This window comes from Bidens hawaiensis, unplaced genomic scaffold (genome assembly GCF_021521415.1).
Source record: "Bidens hawaiensis isolate Kalapana, Puna unplaced genomic scaffold, B.hawaiensis_p1.1 tig00003649_1, whole genome shotgun sequence".
NCBI classification, from domain to species: Eukaryota; Viridiplantae; Streptophyta; class Magnoliopsida; order Asterales; family Asteraceae; genus Bidens; species Bidens hawaiensis.
The window spans coordinates 131,705-150,834 of NW_027491208.1; the positions used below are offsets into that span (position 1 = coordinate 131,705).

A 19,130-nucleotide genomic window follows, 5' to 3' on the forward strand; every position below is an offset into this window, starting at 1 on the left:
AACGCAACACTCCACCTTCTTTCTCTCCATTTCCTTTCCTTATTCCTTTAATGAGACTCGGGAACATAGAGAGATTACACTGGTGTTTGTTTTTTGTTTTTTGAAAAAAGCCCCGCAGGAGCTCTTCTGTCTGCGCCGCGCAAACCACACGCAAACTTGAACTTTGTAGAGTGTTTGTTTTCTCGTAGATGCTTCATTAAAAAATCTACGCAGGCTCTTCTTGGTGTAGATCTGGCCCAACGTCATTTTACATCTTATAACCTTTTTCTAACCTCATAAACCATCGTTCTCCTTCGAAGACTCTCAACCATAACAACCACCCCTCGCTCCTTCACCGGCCGCCGCCCTTCCATAACCCCTACTCCATGGATTGAAATTCAACACTGAAGGCATAACCTACTGTTCCCTGCTTCGCTACCTCTCATCCCTGTTGCTCTCCGCCACCGTATGTCGTTTATTCATAACTTCCACATTGATTGTAAGTGAAATTGACAACCTTTAAATTTTTTATTTACTAAAATGTTCTCATTATAAGACTGAAATTAATCATTAGGTTTACGTGTATTTGTATAGTTATTTAAATTTCAATGTTAGCGAACTATTTTTAGTTTAAAAATCGGTATTTTGAGGGGGGATAAGGTGTAAAAAATAAAGTGAAACAATTTCAGTAATAATAATAATAATAATAATAATAAGATAGGCTCTCCCGTTGCTATTATCCATCCATCCACCCAGCTAAGCTCTAAGCTCTGAAGAAGGAAGAGGATAAGGTATGAAAAATGTCACTAATTACAGCGTCGTCGGGACTGTTGAAGGCTCAACCATCGTTAATAAGTTTGAAGTCCGGTTCGAAAGAGGTAGGGTTTGTTACTTCCCAATTGAGCGGCCTCAAGATATCTTCTTTCGACCATCAGTGTGCTCCACCCATGTCAAGCTCCCTATTCAACCCCTTGCTCCTAAGCAACCTTCTTCTTTTCTTTTCTTTTCTTTCTCAATTGTTTCTTTGTCGAATTACTCGTTTCTTATTTATTATTTAATTATATAGCATTTTAATTATCTTTATATATTTTTTAAGGGAGACCATAATGAGCCTATGCTCGGTTCCAGCTAGCGTGCAGGGCCTTAAAGAGACAAAGCTTGGCTCTAGCTCGGCTGTGTCGTGTGAAATTAATACATTAAAGTACACAAGAGTTAAAACTTAAAAATACATTAGGCTCTTTAAGGCTTGACTAGCCAAAACGATCTTCCCATGCAAGGCTCGAGTTCGGGCTTGATAACTAAACAAGCTTTATTTGAGACGCAGCCTCAGCTCGGCTTGTTTCGATCTTCTTATCGATCCGATCTCGAGTAGCTCACAAGCGGCTTGGCTCGTTTGCAACCCTAATTATGGCTGTTTAAAAAGCTATCAGCTGGTGCCTTGCTTGAAATTAGCTCGTTTGTAAGAGAGCTGAGCTGCTTGGGTTGTAAACGTGCCGAGAAAGGTAATCTCAGCTCGTCGGCTCGTTTAGCTGGCTCCCTTAAGTCAAAGCCTAAATTTTAATCCAAGGTTTAATATATGTAAACTATAAGTTTTGTCCTTTATATATTATGCATTATGTTTATGTTGAAATACTATTTCTTATTTATGTTTATATACATCAGTACGTGTAAAAAGATAAAATAAAACTTTTTTTTTAATATAGACGAGGTTGCTTGAGCTGTTTACAAGCCGAGCTCATTATTTCAGCTCATGGAGATAAAATAGCCGGCTTGGCTTGGCTTGGTAAACGAGCCGAGCCCAAACCCAACCTGGCTAGGCTAGGTTCGGCTCAACTCGTTTGCAGTCCCTATGTGGAAGTGCGCTGTAAGTTGATCTGATTTGATTAAAATGACTGTTAATGGGCTGTTCTTGCACATATCTTCATCTGCAATAAATTATTAATGTTTGGGTATAGTGAAACCTATTCTGATTATGTGAAAGTGGCCTTCAATTGATAATATGTTGACTAAATGATTAATTTTCAGGTAGAATCTGTCCGTTCACGGGAAAGAAGTCAAACACGAAGAACCTTGTTTCTCACTCAAACCACAAGACGAAGAAGTTGCAGTTTGTGAATCTGCAGTACAAGAGAATATGGTGGGAGGCTGGCAAACGCTACGTGAAGCTGCGTTTATCAACCAAAGCGTTAAAAACTATCGAGAAAAACGGGCTAGATGCTGTTGCAAAGAAAGCTGGAATTGATCTTAGCAAGAAATAAGTAGTTTGATTTCCTTGCATAATGTTGTTTTGTTCTTGTTAAAATTGTTACTCGGATTTTCCATTTTGATAAAAATCAAGTTTACTATTTATTGAATGTGCAAATTGGATAAAATTATCTTGATATGGTTTCTAAGATATGATTTATAAGGATATGGAATAATAAGCTCTTGGATAAGCATATTGTGAGTTTGATTAACTGATTATTTAGGGATGATATTATATTTTGCGGTGGCTTTTTTTATTATTTTATTTTTTATTTTTACACGGTTTGAATCCAAATTTGAACATGACACAAAGATAATCAGGTTTTAGGTTGTTATATCTAGCTGGTATATAGACAGGTCGTGTTTAGGGTGTCATGTCCAATTGTTAACATGTTCGATAAACTAGGCTGACCCACCAATCCAGTTACAACCTGTTTTTAACACATTTGCAACCTGTATACAACACGTGAACACATTTGACTCGTTTAAATGAATGAGTTAAAAAACGGTTGTGTTCAAGTTATACGATTTTGTACATGTTCAGTTTAGAGTTTGTCTTAAGGTATACTTCCCAATATACCGTTGAAAATAACTACGTGGCTATCGGCAGAACAGTGTGCACCACCCCTTCATATTGGGGTGAGTGAGCGGTAAATATGTTATGAAAAATTTGCCGTCCAAATCACCGATTATATTGTGGATATATATGTTTGATTTGATACTTTCTAGAAACAAATTCTATATTTTATGTAATAACCGTTGAGGTTTTATAATTCCAAAAATTAGTTGATTTCTTCATTTTCATTGTTGCTTGAACAAGGTTTTAAGTACGTTTTTAATGGCATGGCTATTTCTGCTTACTTAAATGATATCTTTTATTTTGAGGCTAAACCTCGAAATGGTATTTATGAGATTGATGTTCAACCAGATAATAACGTATATCATCTTTCAAAACGTATCAAGACTAGCATCAATGATACTTTTCTATGGCATTGCTGACTTGGCCACATAAGCAAGGAAAGAGTTAAAAGACTCCAATCCGAAGGGATTATTGAATCCACAGGACCGGACTCGTTTGATGATTGCGAATCTTGCTTAGCTGGCAAACTCGCCAAAGACTCCTTCACTCATAAAAGTGAACGAGCAAGTGATCTGTTAGGACTCATACATTCTGATGTATGTGGATCTTTCAGAACCATGACTAGAAACCATGAAAGATACTTAGTTTCCTTTATCGACGATTATAGTCGATACGCTTATGTGTATCTTATGAAACACAAGCACGAAACTTTTGAAAGGTTCAAGGAGTTTCAAAACGAAGTGGAAAAACAACTTGGTAAAACCATTAAAATGCTTCGATCAGATCGAGATGGAGAGTATCTCAGCTCAGAATTCATCACTCGTCTAAAAGAGCATGGAATTGTTTCACAGCTCACTCCACCTGGCACACCCCAACATAATGGCATGAGCGAGAGGAGAAATCGAACTTTGCTAAACATGGTTCGATCAATTATGTGTAGAACTAACCTGCCTCACTCCTTTTGGGGTTACGCCCTTATGACCGCCGCCCGCATTGTCAATGTAGCTCCAACTAAGAAGATAGACAAAACCCTATATGAGATATGGCACAAGGGAAAGAAGCCCAAATTGTCTTACCTTAGAGTATGGGGATGTGATGCTTACATCTCAAGTGAGTCTGATGACAAACTTGATCCCCGCGGCGTAAAAGTTGTTTTCGTCGGATACTATAACTATAACACCCCGACCAAAGGCGGATTATACATCGGGGCGCCACATATTGTTTCATTACTCGTGACACTATTGGGTGTCAATATTTAATAAATATATTCATTCACGCAAGCGCAACGTATACATAAGATATAAATAAACCAACTTAAATCAATATATTATAAATCAAAATATTCGAACAGCAAAAACTTGTCTTGATACATTTTAATCTAGGTCCAAAATAAAGAACTTCCTACGTGTCCTTAAGCTCCCAAAACGGCTACTGCAAACCTGAACATGTGTTAAAATAAACGTCAAACACTTTCGTGTTGGTGAGAAATCAAGTTTAATACAATACATAGATAACAATAAATCTGCGCGCAACATGTGTATGTCTGGTTTTCAACAAGGGTGTAATCTGATCGGGACCAACTCTAAGAGACAAGACTGCCAGTGCTCACAATTGAGCTCACAAACAAGACTAACTGTGCAAGTGTAACAAAAGAGAAAATCATAAACGATAGTTCTCCCGTGTTCATCTAATGGTACCATGAAAACTGCGGAATAGACCGTCAATACGGTTAATGATCCACACATACAAATAAACAGCCAAGTCTACGTCCTCAACACATGGGATACTGCGCGACTAAAGTTCATAAACAGTTTAAGACTCAAGTTTTGTATGAACACATGAACATCCCAAAGCATTTAAAATAAAAAGGGATTAGATACGAGATAACTCACTTGATAAACGATGCGGTGTAAGATAAAGCAAGAATCAACTTTAAACAAGCACAAGTTAACCTATAATTAAAGATTATTGTTTTAAATGATCTGTTTTAAGTCTTGATAATAAGTTAGCATAATTAATAAGTAACTTAAACATTATTATCATATATATATATTACCGGAAAGACAAGGCAGAACGGAGAGGAAGACGGAGGCAGAGAGGAGGCGGCAGAGAGAGCAAGGAAAACAGGAGAGATTAAGTGTTTTGTGTGTGAAGTGTTAGGAAAATATTATTATTATTTATAGGAAAACCCTAGGAGACATAAATCCAGAAAAGGTTCCAAGACAAACAGAACAAGACAAAACAAAAGATAGCAAAAGATATCAAAAGATATGGCAGCTGCAGGGGGGCAAGATAAAGCTGTCAGCGAACAGTAAAAAGGCATGGGCAGGTCAGATAAAGGTACTGGTCAAGCATGGCAAAAGCAGATCTCAAAAGATAATGTCAGTCACTTTATCTACCAACCAATGGGGTTGGTACGCATGCAGCGCCGAAAGTAACTATTCAGACATTAGATAGGTTAGGTCAACAGCACAGAAGATAAGACAACACAAAGCATACAGGCTGGAATAAACAGAAGATACAAGGGTTAAGCGCGGGAAGGCTGAGTGCGCGAGCGCGAAGGCTGGCACAACAATCCTTAGCGCACTGCGGGAAGAATCACAAATCCTTCGCGTGCTGCGTGAAGAACAAGAATTCTAAGCGCATCGCGGGAAGAACATACATTCTTAGCGCATTGCGGGAAGAACATACATTCTTAGCGCGCTGCGAGAAGAGTTCTCTCCACGCATCGCAGGAACAAGATGTCTTCACGCAGGCTTCCATGTAAGGAGTCTGGCGCGTGGAGCTGCAGACATCCTTAAGCGGGAGGAACCAAAGGACAAGCAAAGAGTTAGAAGAAAAAGAGGAAACAAGGCTTAAGGGCGGGACAGCGACAAGAGGGAACAGAAGGCGGAAAGAGAGAAGAGGGATGGGACGGCGGAAAGAAAGAGAGAGAGAGGCGGGAAGGAAAATATATATATATTATTATTAAAAGTAAAATATAAGTATAAATAAATATTAAATCATAAAAGAAAGAGATCGGGTCAGAGAAACGGGTACCTGGGTCGGGTCGGATCGGGCAGATGTCACAGTCTCCCCTACTTTAAGAAATTTCGTCCCGAAATTTATCTCGAAGTAGGTTGCGCAGAGAACAGGTGCGGGTACTTGATCTTCATTTGATCTTCCCTTTCCCATGTAAACTCGGCTCCGCGCTTGGACTCCCAACGAATTTTCACGATAGGGATACGACTGCGCTTGGTTTGCTTTACCTCGCGATCCATAATCTCAACAGGCTTCTCAACAAAATGCATAGTTTCATCGACTTGAACTTCATCAAGTGGAATGTGAAGGTTCTCGTCAGCTAAACACTTCTTGAGATTGGATACATGGAACGTTGGATGCACATTACTGAGCGCGGGCGGCAGGTCTAGTCTGTAGGCAACTTTTCCTACGCGCGCGAGAATCTTGAATGGTCCAACATATCGAGGAGCAAGCTTACCCTTCTTCCCAAAGCGGACAACACCTTTCCAAGGCGACACTTTGAGGAGAACAAGATCACCAACTTGAAATTCGAGAGGCTTTCGCCTACGATCTGCGTAACTCTTCTGTCGGCTTCGGGCAGTCAGCAGATGATCACGGATCTTGGCGATTTTATCGGTTGTCTCTTGAACAAGTTCGGGTCCTGTGATTTGAGTTTCACCCACTTCGCTCCAACAGATCGGGGAGCGGCACTTACGACCGTAAAGTGCTTCAAATGGGGCCATACCGATACTGGAATGATAGCTGTTATTATAAGAGAACTCGATCAAAGGCAGGTGTGAATCCCAATTACCTCCAAAATCAAGAACACAAGATCGAAGCATATCCTCAAGAGTTTGAATAGTTCGCTCAGACTGACCGTCAGTCTGAGGATGATATGCCGTACTCATGTCCAAGCGAGTTCCTAGCGCAGATTGGAGAGATTTCCAAAAGCGAGATATAAAACGGCCATCGCGATCGGATATGATGCTCAAAGGAGTACCATGGCGGCAGACAATTTCCTTGACATAAAGCTGCGCGAGCTGCTCAACACGGTAGTTTTCACGAATGGGCAGAAAGTGAGCAGACTTAGTCAATCGATCCACTATTACCCAAATGCTATCATGTTTGCTTGCTGTCAAAGGTAACTTGGTAATAAAGTCCATCGCTACACATTCCCATTTCCACGTAGGAATTTCTGGTTGTTCGAGCAAACCAGACGGGCGTTGGTGTTCAGCTTTTACTTTAGAACAAGTCAGGCATTTAGCTACGAACACAGCAATATCCTTCTTCATACCGGGCCACCAATAAGTAATGCGCAAATCCTTGTACATCTTATCAGCGCCAGGATGAATAGAATACCGAGATTTATGCGCTTCACACAGGATATCAGCGCGAAGATTCTCATCAAAGGGAATCCAGATGCGATTGAGATAGCAGAGAATTCCACTCAGATTAGGGACAAAATGCGCTTCCGCGCCACACGCTAACTCGGCGCGAAGGTTACCATTACTGATGGATGCGCGCTGCGCGTCACGAATGCGCGATTCAAGGTTGCTTTGAATTGGCGCAAAGTGAAGCTGGGTGCGCGGCAAGATACAGTTAAGCTGGCTGGGTTTACGGCTGAGCGCATCGGCTACCACATTAGCCTTACCAGGATGATACCGGATCTCACAATCGTAATCGCTGATGAGTTCGTTCCATCGGCGTTGCCTCATGTTAAGTTCCTTCTGATCAAAGATATGCTGAAGGCTTTTATGGTCGGTGTAGAGGATACACTTAGTACCATAAAGGTAGTGTCTCCAGATCTTCAAGGCAAAAACAACTGCACCAAGTTCGAGATCGTGGGTTGTATAATTCTTTTCATGAATCTTAAGTTGCCTTGATGCGTAAGCGATAACCTTGCCTCGTTGCATAAGAACACAACCGAGACCTTGGTTGGAGGCATCGCAGTACACGACAAAATCATCATTACCCTCAGGTAGCGCAAGAACAGGAGCTTCACACAACAAACGCTTGAGCGTCAGAAAGGCTTCTTCTTGCTTCGAGCCCCAAATATACGGCTTACCTTTGTGCGTCAGAGCTGTTAAAGGCAAAGCGATCTTCGAGAAGTTCGAAATGAAGCGCCGGTAATAACCAGCTAAGCCCAGAAAGGAACGGATCTCAGAAGGAGAGGATGGCGTGATCCAGTTCTTGATTGCTTCAATCTTGGATGGGTCAACATGAATACCCATCTTGTTTACAACATGACCAAGAAACTGTACTTCATCAGACCAGAATTCACACTTGGAAAGCTTAGCATAGAGTTGCTCAGCTTTAAGCTTTTGCAACACCAACCGGAGATGTTGCTCATGTTCGGCCTTGGTCTTAGAATACACCAGAACATCATCGATAAACACAATCACGAATTTATCCAAGAAAGGCCTACACACCCGATTCATTAGATCCATGAAAACGGCGGGTGCGTTGGTCAAACCGAAGGACATGACCAAGAATTCAAAATGGCCATAACGAGTTCGAAAAGCAGTCTTCGGAACATCTTCATCGCGGATGCGCAACTGGTGATAGCCAGAGCGGAGATCAATCTTCGAGAAACAAGAGGCACCTTGGAGTTGATCAAAGAGGTCGTCAATGCGCGGTAAGGGATACCGGTTCTTAATGGTGAGTTTGTTCAACTCGCGGTAATCAATACACATGCGAAACGATCCATCTTTCTTTTTAACGAACAACACCGGAGCACCCCAGGGCGAAGAGCTAGGGCGAATAAATCCTTTAGCAGTCAACTCTTGAAGTTGGCTGGCCAATTCTTGCATCTCAGCGGGTGCAAGACGATAAGGAGATTTAGCCACGGGGGAAGCACCAGGGACAAGATCAATACGAAACTCGACTTCACGAGCGGGAGGGATACCAGGAAGATCATCAGGAAAAACTTCAGGGAAATCACGCACGACAGGGATATCGCGAAGCTTCTTTTCTTCAGCAGGTTTAACCACATGGGCTAGAAATGCAACACACTTCTTCCGCATGAGTCTTTGGGCTTCGGCGCAAGACATAAGCTTAAGACCACTGGAGGGTTTTTCGCCGTAGATGTGAAGATCACCATTCTCTCGAGGTATGCGAATCAATTTCTTGGCGCAAATAACTTCGGCGCGATTCTTCGAAAGCCAGTCCATACCAATAATAACATCAAAGCTTCCAAGAGGCATGGGGATGAGGTTGATTAGAAAATCGTTTTCGTTAAGGTTAAGCGTGCAATCTTTAATCACCGAGTTAATTAAAATAGTTTCACCGTTAGCCAATTCAACTGAAAAATTCTCTTTTAAATCGCTGCGCGGTCGCGCAAGCTTCTGCTCGAAGGCGCGAGAGATAAAACTTCGATCGGCGCCAGTATCAAAAAGTATAGAAGCATAAAATCCGTTAAGCAAAAATGTACCATTAACTACGTCATTATTCGCTTGCGCTTGGTGCGCGGTTATGTTAAAAGCTCGTCCACGCGTCACTTGGTTCGAAATCTGGTTCACCGGATTCGCTTGTGTAATCTGAACTTGTAGTCTCGGGCACGCGTTCCGGAAATGACTGGGATCACCGCAGTTATAGCACGACCTGGGTCGTGGGTTTTGGTAGGTTGGTTGTGGGTTCTGCGGGTAGACTGGTGGTGTTGGCGCAATTGGATTGGCGAGAGGGACTCTACAGTTTTCTACAATGTGACCAGTACGGCCACATCGGGTACAAAGTCGACACGGGGTCTGGGTTGGGTGGTGAAATCTACAGGTTGGGCAAAAGGGATGGTTCCCTGTGTAAGGTTTCTTAGGAGGCGGGGCAGGGAGTGCGGGATTGGTTAAGGCATAGTTGTGGCCTATAGGAGGTGTTGGGTAGGCCGACAGAGGTTGAGGGGCGTATGCTAGAGGCTGGTAAGCGGGTTGCTGGACTATGGGCGGGTTGGTAAGCGCGTAAGCTTGTCTGCGCCTACGTTTCTGGTTATGGTTTGAGGGTTCAGGTTTGGTTTCTGCGGGTTCAGGGGCAGTTTTGGTGGGTTTGGTCTTCTCAGTTCCCCGCAGGAACAGGGTTCCTGCTCTGACATGGTTGTCGCTGAGCACAGCGGCCAACTCGATGGCGTCAGAGAGGGTTACTGGGTTTCTGGCCCATACAGAATCTTGAATTTCCATGGGAAGACCCCCAAGAAATTTCTCTATGGCTCGGCGGGAAGGGGTAACAAGGTGAGGGACCAGTAAGCTTAGCTCGTGGAAGCGCGTCGCGTACTCGCGCGCTTCACCGCTGTATTGCTTCAAGTTCCAGAATTCCTCCTCCAGGCGCTTAACTTCGTTGGGAGGGCAGAATTCTCGCGTAAGAATTTCCTTGAATTCCTCCCATGTCATGCTAGAAGCAGCCTCTGCGCCACGCGCATGAGCTACTCCATTCCACCATGTAAGCGCTCTAGATTCCAGGACACTGGAAGCATACAGGGTTCGTCTGTCTGAGGGGCATTGGGTGTGGAGGAAAGTGTTTTCTATTTTCTCAAGCCACTGGAGCATCACGGTGGCTCCTTCAAGACCTGTGAACTTTGGAGGGTTACCCGCGTTGAAGGATTTAATGTTATAACTGGAGGTATTGGTATTGTTTTGGCTCAAGGCTTGGGCTATTGCGGCGGCCATTTCCTGGGAACGTTGCTGTCTACGCATGCGCGAGGCTTCTCTTCTCTGAAATCGGCGAGATAGCGGAGGCATTCTATAAAAATTTTAATTTTAGTTAATATCTTAGTTTTAGCACAAAGTTTAACCTCGAAAAGCTTGGTTTCACGGAGTTAGATACTATCAAAAGTTAAAGTAAAATAAATGACCCTAAATGCAGACTTAATAAAGGTAACAAATTCGAATCAGAAATCGACAATTCATGTATCACCATGACTTTCCGAATTCCCAATTTAAAATGATGAGTAAACGAGTATTGGAGATTGACGATTCATGTATCACCATGACTTTTCAATCCTCAATATAAAATATACAAGAAAATGAGTATTGGAGGTTGACAATTCATGTATCACCATGACTTTTCAAGTCTCCAACCTCAGAACATAATCGTAAATGGAAATTGAAAATCAACTATTCATGTATCACCATGACTTTTCGGATTTTCAAATCCCACAAACGAATATGTAAGTAAAATCAATAAAAATCGAAATTCAACAAAAATCGAAATATCGCGAAATAAAACATAAAATCATATACTGCGCAAGTGCGAGCATATTCATAAATAACGAGTAATTAACAATAAGCGCGCAAACATGAGATTTCTCTCATGCGCGAGAAGGGACTCTTAGGTATTCTAGGCCGTTACGTCTAACCACCTATCCTAAAGTCAACGAGCTCTGATACCAATCTGTAACACCCCGACCAAAGGCGGATTATACATCGGGGCGCCACATATTGTTTCATTACTCGTGACACTATTGGGTGTCAATATTTAATAAATATATTCATTCACGCAAGCGCAACGTATACATAAGATATAAATAAACCAACTTAAATCAATATATTATAAATCAAAATATTCGAACAGCAAAAACTTGTCTTGATACATTTTAATCTAGGTCCAAAATAAAGAACTTCCTACGTGTCCTTAAGCTCCCAAAACGGCTACTGCAAACCTGAACATGTGTTAAAATAAACGTCAAACACTTTCGTGTTGGTGAGAAATCAAGTTTAATACAATACATAGATAACAATAAATCTGCGCGCAACATGTGTATGTCTGGTTTTCAACAAGGGTGTAATCTGATCGGGACCAACTCTAAGAGACAAGACTGCCAGTGCTCACAATTGAGCTCACAAACAAGACTAACTGTGCAAGTGTAACAAAAGAGAAAATCATAAACGATAGTTCTCCCGTGTTCATCTAATGGTACCATGAAAACTGCGGAATAGACCGTCAATACGGTTAATGATCCACACATACAAATAAACAGCCAAGTCTACGTCCTCAACACATGGGATACTGCGCGACTAAAGTTCATAAACAGTTTAAGACTCAAGTTTTGTATGAACACATGAACATCCCAAAGCATTTAAAATAAAAAGGGATTAGATACGAGATAACTCACTTGATAAACGATGCGGTGTAAGATAAAGCAAGAATCAACTTTAAACAAGCACAAGTTAACCTATAATTAAAGATTATTGTTTTAAATGATCTGTTTTAAGTCTTGATAATAAGTTAGCATAATTAATAAGTAACTTAAACATTATTATCATATATATATATTACCGGAAAGACAAGGCAGAACGGAGAGGAAGACGGAGGCAGAGAGGAGGCGGCAGAGAGAGCAAGGAAAACAGGAGAGATTAAGTGTTTTGTGTGTGAAGTGTTAGGAAAATATTATTATTATTTATAGGAAAACCCTAGGAGACATAAATCCAGAAAAGGTTCCAAGACAAACAGAACAAGACAAAACAAAAGATAGCAAAAGATATCAAAAGATATGGCAGCTGCAGGGGGGCAAGATAAAGCTGTCAGCGAACAGTAAAAAGGCATGGGCAGGTCAGATAAAGGTACTGGTCAAGCATGGCAAAAGCAGATCTCAAAAGATAATGTCAGTCACTTTATCTACCAACCAATGGGGTTGGTACGCATGCAGCGCCGAAAGTAACTATTCAGACATTAGATAGGTTAGGTCAACAGCACAGAAGATAAGACAACACAAAGCATACAGGCTGGAATAAACAGAAGATACAAGGGTTAAGCGCGGGAAGGCTGAGTGCGCGAGCGCGAAGGCTGGCACAACAATCCTTAGCGCACTGCGGGAAGAATCACAAATCCTTCGCGTGCTGCGTGAAGAACAAGAATTCTAAGCGCATCGCGGGAAGAACATACATTCTTAGCGCATTGCGGGAAGAACATACATTCTTAGCGCGCTGCGAGAAGAGTTCTCTCCACGCATCGCAGGAACAAGATGTCTTCACGCAGGCTTCCATGTAAGGAGTCTGGCGCGTGGAGCTGCAGACATCCTTAAGCGGGAGGAACCAAAGGACAAGCAAAGAGTTAGAAGAAAAAGAGGAAACAAGGCTTAAGGGCGGGACAGCGACAAGAGGGAACAGAAGGCGGAAAGAGAGAAGAGGGATGGGACGGCGGAAAGAAAGAGAGAGAGAGGCGGGAAGGAAAATATATATATATTATTATTAAAAGTAAAATATAAGTATAAATAAATATTAAATCATAAAAGAAAGAGATCGGGTCAGAGAAACGGGTACCTGGGTCGGGTCGGATCGGGCAGATGTCACAATAACCAAAGCGGTTATTACTTCTTTCATCCTGATACAAATACGATTTCTATCAAGAGGAAAGGCCACTTCCTTGAGAAGAAATTTCTCAATCGAGGAACTGGAGATAACATTGTCGATCTTGAAGAAATTCAAGAACCACAAACAACCGCTGAGGAAGTTGGAGCGTCTGATCAACAAGTTGTTGTTGCTGATACATCAGACGTGAACACGAGCGTTCGCAGAAGTAGTAGGACTCCCGTACCAAATTCTAGATACTTATGGCATCTAGATGGTCCCGAAGTCTTATTAGTAGCCGAGTCTGGCGAAGAGCCTACTAACTACAAAACTGCTATCTTGGATCCGGAATCCGAGAAATGGCAAGATGCCATAAACGCCGAGATGCAATCCATGCAGGATAACCAAGTTTGGAACTTGGTTGAGCTACCCCCCGATAGTCGGGCAGTAGGGAGCAAATGGATTTTTAAGAGAAAACTGACATGCATGGAAATGTACAAACCTATAAGGCACGGCTATTCGCGAAAGGTTTTACTCAAACTCAAGGTGTTGACTATGATGAAACCTTCTCGCCCGTTGCTATGACTAAGTCAATAAGGATATTACTTGCCATTACTGCATATTATGACTATGAGATATGGCAAATGGATGTCAAAACCGCTTTTCTTAATGGACATCTTTCTGAAGATGTTTATATGGTTCGGCCTGAAGGTTTTGTCGATCCAAAATATCCTACTAGGGTTTGCAAATTGAACAAGTCCATTTATGGACTTAAGCAAGCATCTCGAAGCTGGAATCTTCACTTTGATGAGAAAATCAAAGAGTTTGGTTTTGTTAAAAGTGAGATGAGCCTTGTGTTTACAGAAAGGCAAGTGGGAGCACTATATCATTCCTCATCTTGTATGTGGATGATATACTGATCATTGGAAACAACATTCCTATGCTTAAGGAAGTTAAGCACTGGTTGGAATCTTGTTTTGCAATGAAAGATCTTGGAGAAGCCGCTTATATTCTGGGAATAAAGATCTATAGAAATAGATCTAAGCGGATTCTAGGGCTAAGTCAAAGTTCTTACATAGACAAAGTAATGGCACGCTTCTCAATGGAAACCTCCAAGAAAGGAGTTGTTCCAATGACTAAAGGAACCGTGTTGAGCAAATCGCAATCTCTGGCAACGGACATTGAATCTAAGCATATGCAAGCAATTCCATATGCTTCTGCGGTTGGTTCTATCATGTATGCTATGTTATGCACCAGACCTGACGTCTCGTATGCTTTGAGCATGACCAGTCGTTTTCAACAGAGTCCTGGCATGGCCCATTGGACTGCTGTGAAGAATATTCGAAGGTACTTGAATAGGACCAAAGATATGTTCTTGGTGTTTGGGGGGAGTGGAAGAGGAGCTCACTGTAAGGTGTTACACTGATGCTAGCTTCCGGACTGACCGGGATGATTCTCACTCACAGTCGGTTTTCGTTTTCACTCTTAATGGAGGAGCCATTTATTGGAAGAGCTCCAAGCAGAGTGTAGTGGCAGATTCTACTACCGAATCTGAATATATAGCTGCATCAGATGCTGCTAAGGAGGCTGCTTGGATGAAGAAGTTCATTACTGATCTCGATGTGGTTCCGAGTATTCGCAAACCAATCGAGGTGTTCTGTGATAACACAGGTGCTATTGCTCAAGCCAAAGAGCCAAGGTCTCATCACAGAACCAAGCACATTCTGAGGAAGTTCCATCTTATTCGGGAAATACTGGAATGAGGTGACATCGTGATAAACAAAGTTGACACAGATCAAAATCTAGCTGACCCGTTCACTAAGCCGCTGACTCAGGACAAGCATGATCAACATAGAGATGCTATCGGGCTTAGATTTGCTAGTGATTTATTTTGATTCAGTATTTGGGTGTATGAACATTTAAACGGTTGTACTTTTCAGTTCACCTTTGATTTAATGGTTAAATGCAAACGTTGAATAATACAACTGTGTAATTTTTAATACGTATAATCCATGAATATTGTATTCTAAATTATCCGTAGTCGGTCAGACTCGTGGGAGCGATTCAGAATTAAGACTATTCTGACTTTGGACTCAAAGGGTTGACTTCCAAACTCACAGACCTCATTATGAATGACGTTGGATGTAACTCGCATCAAATCATCTTCATGGATCTTAGTCATAAGATGCATTTGATATTGGTATGCTCATTTAGTATCCTTAGACCTGAGATACATATTAGAACTTTCGTTTACTAAAGGTATTCTTTGATCAGGGTCAAACGTTGTCGCGTAACTGCCAGTCATAAAGGCATTGGTTGGGAGTGTTCTGAAGTTCAGTGGGAGTTGTATGTAATCAAGATGGGATTATGTACTCTTACATGATATGTAAGAGTTAGACATCTTGGCGCCTTCGTTGATTCAAACTGGTAAAGTGTGAGGCCTCACCCAAACTTACTGTGTGTTTGATTGGACCACTTTGACTCGAGAACGAAAACGATAATGGTTGAACTGCCATATGAGATTGATCTGATCCATGTCTCATTGTTAAATTGGTGTCTTATACGGAAATGATAGATGACAACGATTACTATAATTTCATTATCTTGCAATAGTGTATTCCAAGATCTTTTGGTTAATGAATTTAAAGTGTCATAACTTGTTGGGGGCAACCATGTGTAGCTAGAGCACCGCTGACTGTCTGCGTTAAGGATATTAATCGAAATCCGTCCAAGTGGGAGACTGTTGGAAATAGTGGACCGGTTCGGTTAATTTAACGCGACCAACCGAGTTACGACCCGTGAGAGTTACACCTTGGGCAACGAAATAAAAATCCGCTTACATTGTTTAACCGGTAAGTGACGAATATAACTATGACGGAATTATCATTTATAATAGTTATAAATGTTATAGTTTATTTACTAAGTAAATAAACTTGTTCGGGCTTTAAACGAGTTGGACTTTGGAGGCCCGGTTAGGTTTTAATAATTATATACTTATATATAATTATATTAACCTAAATATGGCCAACTAAGAGAAAGAGTGAATTTGCCGTCACAACTCTCCAAAGTCAGTGGATATTCCCATATTGTTGGAGATAGAAAACAGTAGCCGCCAAACAACTCAATAATTGCCGCAAGCCAAAGTAAACCACCGTCCGTCGTTTATACAAGCAGGTAGTCACCACCGCACGACGCCGCCTAGCCCGCGCTGTCCTCCGCTGCTGCTGTTGACACGCCGCTGCCACCGCGAGTAGCCGCTGTTGCAACCCGCTTGTTCGATTCGTCAACTAGCGTTTGTTCGTTGAACCTCGGTGTCTCAACCGGTTAATCATTAACCGAGGTATTATTTATCTCATCGGTAGTGAACAATATATCGTATATTATTACTCGTACTCGTATCGTTTGTAACCGGATCCTGTACGGTTCCGTTTTTGGTGATTACGCGTTTTATATTCCGCTGCGTATTCTGTTATTAATGTGATTAATAATTATGAAATTAATTTTATTAAACCGGGTTTAAAAGTTAAACCGTTGACCGATCACCACTGAAACCCAACATTGGGGTGATCTAAAAAGAAGGGAGATGAAGTAAGGTGAGTTGGTGATTGCTACAAAGAGGTATGGGGTTAAATATTAGTTTTGATAGGTTGTACTCCTCATATCTCATCATCATGTTTAGTTTAGCCAACAAAGAAAGAAATCAAGGAAGTATGGGTTTAAAAGTCAATGAGGTAAAATCTTGGGGAAAGGAGTATGGATCAAGAAAATCAAGTTGTTAGATTGATGTCTATTTGGTTGTGTGATAATTATTTAATACAATAGTTATTTATTTCATTTAGAGTTAGGAAAAATAAAAGCATTATCGATAGATATTTGTAGTAAAATACAATACTTGCATAACATGTGTTGGGTGAATAATATTTATAGTTGATATAATTATGTTACTTTTATCTTGTAGTTTGGACACTTTTGTTTCTGTCTAGTGGCTATTCATTTAAGTATTGGGTTTGGTTTTAACATTATTTGAAACTGAATAAGTTATCCTAACCATGTGATAGGCCTAACGTCGAGCGATAGCAGTGTATCAGTTTATGGCTCGTTTCGTGTCGGTACCCACGTATATAGTTCATTACTAATAATTAGTTATTTACGAGACATACTTTTATTTGAATATAAAATATATATTCCAACATACTATTGTTTTAACATCGTAAGATAATACATAATTATATATATATATATATATATATATATGTGTGTGTATTATTGTTGTGTGTTCTATTATAACCGTTTTTAATCACCAACATTTGTGTGTGTCGGACAGACTAGCGTGACCTGGTAATCCTCCAACGATTACCAACTAGACATATAATAACGTTGACTACTAGACGCGCATGACGACCTAATTACTCATAATTAAGTCTATGATAAATGTTTTCAATTTAATTATAATTTAATGTTGTACGGATAACAACCCTGTTTGACGGGGTGTCACATTCTCCCCACCTTAAGAAAATTTCGTTCCCAAATTTTAGTTAGAGCTATCGATAGTGGGTGTCTCTAGAAGTAATGAGGGTATCTACATTTGTTTGCTTGTCTCGTTTCCTAGTAAACTTAGGACCGCATTTGGGATTCTTAGGCACCTTGACTTGTTTAACACGACTTCTACAAGGCTTGAAGTTATTTTTTTTTTTATAAATTATACGAATAGAAGATCTAAACGAATGATTCTCTAGATATAAGGTTCACCCATGAATAACCTCTTCGGTTTCCATTAACCTGGTTGATTTTATTTTGATTCAGGGTTTAGATTCAACTGACACATAACTTTTATTCACACTAGTGTCAAATAACATAGGAGCATGATGATTGTTAGTGAGGAGCGTACCCGTACCAACATTTGGATCTTGACGGGCATCAGCAGCTCGTAAATAAAACACTCTTCCACGAGCTGGCCCAATAGTTTGATTCTTGAGTTTTGGGCAGTCCTTTTTGAAATATCCAGTAGCACCGCACTCATAGTATCCACGATTGTTTGTTGATGGTGTAGCGGTGTTGTTTCCAAAAGACCTGCAGTTCTTGGCCAGGTGTCCAGTTTGTTTACAAATGTGGCATGAAAAACTTTCACAAGTCCCCTTATGGTGGTAGTTACACTTGTTGCACTTGGTGGTGTTATTGGTGGTTCGAAACGCGCAAAGACATCCGAAGATGATGATTTCATCTCTATCGATTCCGACATGAATGATGTTGATGACATCCTGGACATAAACCAACCTATCCGCCCTCTCGGGCGTGACAAAAGCAAGCGAGCGGCCGGAAGCTCGTCATCGAATTTAACGATGGATAAATTGGAATCATTGTCAAACAACTTAGATGCGTTTAACACCAACTACACGAAAATTGAGGAGCGGAAACTCAAAATGAGAGAAAAAACGATGGAGGAGGTGAGGAAGCAGGAAGAGGAGTCATCAATGAGGGAGGACTTTAAAATCCTCCAAACTAACATCGACGTCATAGACGAAAAACGTAAACGAGCATTGGAGGTGTTGCAAGCCCAAATCGCCGCAAAATATGTTTAATTGTATTTTTTTCCTCATTTTATGTTTTAAATTAAGTAATTTGTATTTCCTGTTATTTTTTCAATAAATGCAACTTTATTTTTATTTAAATTTTAATTTAGTTGTTTCAGATTAATCTTAGTTATATTAAATTAAATTAGTTATATAAATATTATTATTTTATTTGAGAATGAAGGAAAGAGGTGAATTGGTGACCATTTCCATGATTTTGTGAAAGATGGTGGAGTTCAGTGGAGTATGATGTGCCGCTGACATGACACTACAAAATAATAAATAAATTGGCATCCACTCCTCATAGTCTTATAATTATATGGAATAAGTTAGGTTCAAATTCAATGATCATCCACCCAACACAATTCATTTCATTTAGGAGACTTTTAATCTAGTTTCACAAGAATTGTCTTTTTTCTGTAACATATGTTATTATTTTCTTGAAAAATCAAAACTGATCATGACAACGTCAAGAAACAAATATAGTGC

General features: G+C 40.7%; 1 pseudogene; it reads left to right on the top strand.

Annotated features, from left to right (window-relative positions):
* The first annotated feature begins 762 nt into the window (after positions 1-762).
* On the top strand, positions 763-2,328 carry LOC143623973 (large ribosomal subunit protein bL28c pseudogene; annotated as a pseudogene).
* The last annotated feature ends 16,802 nt before the right edge of the window (positions 2,329-19,130 follow it).